Raw genomic sequence first — 7,195 nt, forward strand, 5'->3', positions numbered from 1 at the left:
ATTTCTTCATTTCTGAACTCAGCTGTTAATCATAGGAAACACTTCCCATATTCACGCTTTGTTGATAATGTAGTGATAAGGAATGAATAATAGTGGTGTGGAAACGGCTCTGCTAATGGAGCAAAGCTCTTTGCACTTGAGGGAAGCTGTGACTCACCCTAATTCTTTTCTCAGATATGGGGCATAGACCTAAATGTGGGTAAAATTGCTCCTATATTGTGGGGTAATGTCTATTCCTTTGTTTTCTGTGCCCACTGATCATCACTGATATCATGCTGATATTGTTCAAACATGGAAAATAAATAGCATGTGCCATTCCAGCATAGTTCAGTTTCAGATTTTTTGAGTGGGTTTAAGATCAGTAGCATTTTGGGGTCCTGTTTTGTTGATCCAAACTTCAAAACATATTTCTCAAAATTACACAGTTAAATGTGTTTATACCAAATAGTACAAATCTATGTTAAAGCAGCACAGCATTCTTTATACACCATGGAATTATTGCAAATACAACCCCCTTCCCCCGCCCTATGCATTTTGTATGAACATAATGCAGTAAGTATACTGTCACTCAGTGTTAAAAAAATATTCTTCCTGTGATGAGACTACACATTTTAGGACCTCTAATATGCAATAAAATGTTTTTTTGAAGTACTTTTTCTTTAATCTCGGTTTGCAATCATAGTGAAAATGTGTTTATTATTCTATGCCTGAGATGGTGATCACATCTTTGAGCATGTCTGAAGCACTAAGCAATTTACCTGCCCATTGCATATACTTGACAACTTGTTAGGATTGGAAAGGCCATTAAAAACACACTCCAAAATAAACACATTTTTGTAAGTTAAGTCCTTTTTCTTGGTTGAGCCAGGAACAGATGTCCAATCCGGCTGATGAATCGGAACCATCTGAAACAACTCTTTTAGCCTTAGTTCAATAAATATGCCTTTCAACACATTCACAGGAGAAACATGTGGAGTCACAATACAGGCTTTGCTTTTGTGGTAGCCTGTACCTGCAACCTGCAGAGTACATTTTCCAGTTAGTAAAAAATGTGTATATTATCTTTTTCAAATGTTTACCAAGCTCTAAAGAAACTGTTTATCTGTTCATAATAGTGAGAAAAAAAACATTTCTGAAGATCTCAAATGACACCATTACAGAAAACATGCTTGTAATAGCCCGTTTACAGGATTTTCTCGCCAACTGTTAAACAAGAACAGATTTCCAAGAGTGGTAGTAGTGTCTCCTCCGGCAATGGAAGGAGAAGAGTGTTCTTTTCTGTTTTTTATTTGACATGGCTCTCCCTCTTCAGAGCCGTTGACTTGTGCCTTCTCTTTGCCGGACAGGTGTCAGACAAGTCAAACAAATATTTTTGTTCACAGTGTATATTCTGCATCTGTAGTGTAAAGACAGTGTTTTGAGAGTCAGCGCCATCAGACCAGACACTTAACATCTACAGCTTTTCTGTACATTCAAAGAAGAATAACTGCATGTTTAGAGCTTGACTAATGACTCCGTAAGGTCATTTCATTTTTTAATACCAGTATATAAGAAGACAGTCTTTATAAAGCAGATGGGTCCAGTGCTTCAGGTGGCAGCATGATTTATTTTATTTTAAAAGCAACTATTACTAGTTATACATTTCAAAGTGTTAGTGTTTGTGTGTGTGTGTGTGTGTGTGTGTGCGTGCGTGCGTGCGTGCGTGCGTGCGTGCGTGCGTGTTTTGGGAACAAATAAATCATCCATATGCTGCAGACTCATTCTTTGAACACGCATGTGTGTCTCCCACTCAAAAGATGTTTGATAGCAGAAGACAGTAATGGAACTTGTTTCCCATCTGTACAAGTAAAACATAAGAGGAGCTGTGTGTTGGAAATCTGAATGTGCTAGTGATTTAGTATGTCATTCTGCAGTAAACACCATGATTCAAAACCCCATATGACCCCCTACTGCTAAGAAATCAAGACTGATCACACATCTACTGCCGACATATGCACCCCCAATGGCCCAAATAAACACGCCACATTTGTCCTAACAACTCCTAATTGACCTGCAAAGAATGACTTTGCCTTTGATTTGATTTGTATGTGAGTTTGTAAGTACGAGGAAGGAAAAGAAAAGAAGCAAACCTCGGACAGGATTCGGTTTCCCCCAAAGGGCTTGAGAGTCAGTTAAACTGTCTATAAATTGCTCACAGCCCAATAATTGAGCTCAAGTGCTGCAGTAGGAGATAGGCCCTATGGAGGATCAAATAACTGATTACTTAGGAAAAGAAAGTGAGGGTGCCAGTGAAGATTTGTCGAGGAACAGAAAAGATCAGTTGTGTAACAAAAGATATGGCACAGACTGGAAATTCCTTAAATCAAATCTTGTGTATTTGAGATGAAAGTTTGGGAGAGGTACACAGGAAGGATGCCATCGCTGTGGCTGCAAATTCAGTTGCACAACTTCTGTAGAATGCTTTAGAGTACAGATCGGTTCTTGCTTCCTTAGACAAATACCTTATTGTCAGCTTTCGCTCAAAGTTCTCATTAGATATCTGATGGGAATTTAAGCCATTGCAAACCACCAGAGAGATGGTCATGACTACATGCAACCCTGCATGACAACCTCAGTAAGTGGTTAACATCAGAATATTGTCCACAGATTGAACATGATGTACAGATTATATGTAGTGGTTACAGAAGGCAGCGGTTTTATATCAAATAAGGACTAAAAGTATTTCTGAAAAAGCAACAAGTACAGATTTATTTTTGGCGAGAAGTAAGTAGTAAGAATTAGGAAGTAAGAAGTAAGAATTCTCAATAGGGCACTTTTTGTTTTGCAGATATGACTGAACAGATACAATCAATACAGATACTGAGCAAAACACAAAGAGACTGAGACATCAATGGAACCCCAGATTTGCACACAAAAGAACAACAAAAATAGGATCTCGGTTTCTTCCAAATTCATCCCAGCTGTCTCAAATGAAACCCCTATTTTGTTGCTAAAGACAACATTCAATATCCTGTATCGTGGGCTTGATAGACTGCAAAAGCATCTTACATGTCACATATGCAGACCTTTGACCCTGTGCTTCCTTTAGCATACATGTAGACTGATGTTATCTGTTGGGTGGTCAGCATTATGGACTTTACTACTTTATACTTTGGTCACTAAAGTCTCCTTTTTGAAAAAAACTGTTTTGGAAAGTTTCAGTGTTCTTTTTAAATAGTTGGGTATTCATGATTTCCAATGTGAAAAAAAAAAACAACCTTGAAATGGCTGTGCTTGGTTGGGGAATTAAGGAATGAGGTGGAATGGACATTCTCTTTTTTTGCCTCTTTACCTCAAATCTAATCTTTGTCATAATCATGATCCTTAAATAAATACAGAGGAACACTAAAGGAGAGTAGGTGTGTGATTTTGACATTGCTCAGCTTGCCATATTTACATTTTCCATATTATGACTCTATAATATAATACAAAATTCAGTGTAAAGGAAAAAATCATATTTCCCCTAATATAATCAAAGGATTTCTTTGAAGAATTGTAAAGAAAGTGCCATTGTTTTGTGGCCGGGTTGGCTCAGCAGGCGCACATATACCGAGAGGATTGTGCCTCGACGCAGACTGTTCAAATCCGACCTGTGACGATTTCCTGCATGTCTTCCCCCTCTCTCTCCCCTTTCTCACCTAGGTGTCCTGTCAAAAATTAAAGGTGGAAAAGCCCCAAAAAATAATCTTTTAAAAAAAGAAAATAAAGTGCCATTGTTTTTATATGTTGCTGCTATATGTTGCGCTAGTTAGCTTAAGACACAGACAAACCTAAAGCTTTTAAATAATGGTTGGCACTGGCATGTCCATCCCAAAAATCTGTGTTTATATTTTATTGGATATTATTTCAACATAAACTTGACACTTCACACATGGAAACAATGGAAGCTGGGGTAAAAGGTATTTTTCATTTTATGGCCCTGTAACATCGTAACTGCGTATTAGAACAAAACCATAAAGGAGCACGAGGAGTGGAGAGAGAGGAAACGAGGGATGCATGTTCCACAGATTCTCCAGTTTCACATTCCTGCAGTGCAAGGAGGTGTAGTTCACACATCCTATCTGCTCGCTCAATTTAAATATTTTGCTCTGTTTTAAGTGCTTCTTAATTTTTCATGGTCTCCAGCCCTTCCAGCTGATCCCTTCCAGATGTGGTTAAAGTGGGAAGGGGAGTGAGGAAGCAGGGGCAAACTCACTCCTCCCTATACACACATATAAGCACACACACACACACACACACACTCTGAAACTCATCCTTTTTTATGCTCATATAAAACAGCTTCACCCCTTTATTTATTTCTCCATTTTAGGTCAGCAAAGATACATTAAACACACAAAAGAACACACACGCAAAGGCAAGGGTATGGGAGGGGAGTCATGTCCAATGTTTTCCTCAAATTCTATGAGAATCACAGATAAACTTAAAAAAATCACAAAAATGGAGGGAAATCTTTTTTTTTTTTTTTTATTTAACCTTTATTTAACCAGGTTAGTCTCATTGAGATATAAAATCTCTTTTTCAAGAGAGACCTGGCCAAGATAGCAGAACAAGTTTGTTACATATAAAAACAATTTACAATCACAAAACAATCACAAAAGAGGCCAAGACATCTCAAGTGCATTTCAATTAAATAAAAGTACCATAAGTTAAAACATTTGCACGTGTGGATGGACTCATGTTCTATGGTTTTAACATAACCTTTAAAATCATTTAAGGAAATTAGACACTGTAGTTTGAGTGTTTTCTGTAGGTCATTCCAAGTAGAAGGTGCAGCAAACATGAAAACCTTTTTAAACAATTCTGTCCGAGCTTGAGGTACATTCAATGAAATAGTGTTCTGGGACCGTAAACCATAAGTACTCTGTGTAAAAGAAAGAAATTCAGATATGTAACATGGGAGCCTGCCTAAAATGCCTTTGTATATGAACATATAAAGGTGAGTAAGCGGCGATTTGACAGAGAGGGCAAATTTACTGTGGAGTAAAGTATACAGTGATGAGTGAAGGGTCTGCAATTTGAAATGAACCTTAAAGCTCCATGATACACAGCATCCAACATCTGAAGACACTTTGATTGGGCATTCATGTACAGCAGATCACCATAATCAATAATAGAGAGAAATGTAGCATCAACTAGCCTTTTTCTGGCAGAAAAAGTAAAACAAGATTTGTTCCTAAAGAAAAAACCTAGCTTCAATTTCAACTTTTTTACTAGGTACTGTATATGAAGCTTAAAAGAAAGGTGATCAATTAAAAATCCTAAATATTTATAAGATGAAACAACCTCAATTGTTTTACCCTGATCAGTAACAATAGTCAGGTCGAACTCTTTTTTCCTTGAGTTTGAAAAGACCATTATTTTGGTCTTCTCAGCATTAAGCACAAGCTTTAATTGATAAATTTAATTGGACAATCAACAAAGGCAAAAAGTAAAACTAGACATGACAGGACAGAAAACAGACTATCAAAATAAAACAGGAAACAGGGACCCCTTACAAAAACCTGAAATCAACTAAACACAAAAACTTGACAACACAGAATACAATAAACCAGGAGATAACTGAACAGAAATATACAGAAAATACAAACACAGGGAACATGAACAAATAAACAATAAAGACAACAGAAATGAACAAACTGGTAACAGAAATATCCCAAAACCATAACAGAAAGCAGTTTGCAAGCATTCATACGCCTTCTTAATGGCAGCTGCACAACAATAAATAACAGTGTCATCTGCATAAAAATGGAAAAATGCATGTTGGACATTTTCCCCCCAGACAGTTTACATAAATAGTGAATAAAAGTGTCCCTAGAATGGAGCCCTGGGGAACCCCTTTACAGATTGATACATATTTTGACGTTAGGTCTTCAACTTGCGTAGCTTGAGTCTTATCAGTGAGGTAGTTGATAACCCAACATTAACATTCTGTTTCAAAAGGTCAACTCCAAAATGTTGCACAGGAGCTATTGGTCACAAACATGAGGGAATGTCCTCGCTCACAAGAAAATGTTTTTCCTGCCATTTAGTTTGGATTAACAATCATAACTAGTTTCTTCTGATATTAATAAGGCTTAATATATTCTGTGAGTTCTACTACAAGAGAAAAATGTGATTAGCTGTCATACTTTGATAAATTCACACCATTTTTTTTTAATCAATTTTTGTATTGTGAAAGGCACAAGATTAACAACATTACACATCACAGATTTAGCCCTTTTATCCCTTAACACACATACAATGTAAAACTAAAACCAAAACAGTGTATACCTCCCCCAAAAAATAAAGTGACAAATCACAATGTTCCCTGTGATTTATTACCAATATCAAGTTTCTTTTCACATTGTGCTGACTGTACTGAATTCAAACCAGAGCCTGAAAGAAAGATCTTTATTAATTTGTTCACAACGTGATTAATTTAGTTAAAAGTTGCATTTACATTTTGCTTGATTTTCTTATTACTGTGTTTAGTTTTCTACCTAAAAAGTTGAGTTTCTTTGGTTAAGTTCTCATTGTGTTCTAATCATACTTAGTATTTTGTTTCTCTTGGTTTATTGAAGTGTTTTCTTTTGAATTTATATTCTTTTGTTTTGCACTGCCTTCCTGGAACCACTGGTGGTTCTGGCAGTTTATATTGTGCTTATATTGTGTAATAAGAATAAGTTTCTTTTCATATATAATTTCATATATTGATTTTCTTTCTGCTGAGTGAATCCCCATCAATCGTGTGTGTGTGTCCCATTTTTGTCCCCGTTTCAGTTGCTGAGAGCCGAAGGTGGTGGTGCTGGTGTCCGGGTGGTGGTATCCCCTTCCTGTGTGCTGTGTTGTCTACCCCGTTTTCTTTGCTGTGTTCACTGTTGTGTGTGTTTGTGTGTGTTCACGGGTGGCTCTCCCTGGGATCCCTCACTGCCCTCATGACCCTCCTCCACTGGTAAGCCTCAGCAGCAATTATAATTTCCCCCCCTTTCCCCTCCACAAGGTATGAATGTGTTTTAAATTGTTTTAAAATTATTAAAAAATAAAATTTGTTGTTCCTTTAAAATTGAACCTCGTCTCTGGCTAAATTGTATACGTACCTGTGTGTCCTTAATTGTATCAATAACATTGCAATTAGTAAGTAAAATCATTCTCTGGGCGAAATTCCCAGGGTGGCGTT

The sequence above is a fragment of the Sander lucioperca genome, chromosome 10, assembly GCF_008315115.2.
Source record: "Sander lucioperca isolate FBNREF2018 chromosome 10, SLUC_FBN_1.2, whole genome shotgun sequence".
Classification (NCBI taxonomy): Eukaryota; Metazoa; Chordata; class Actinopteri; order Perciformes; family Percidae; genus Sander; species Sander lucioperca.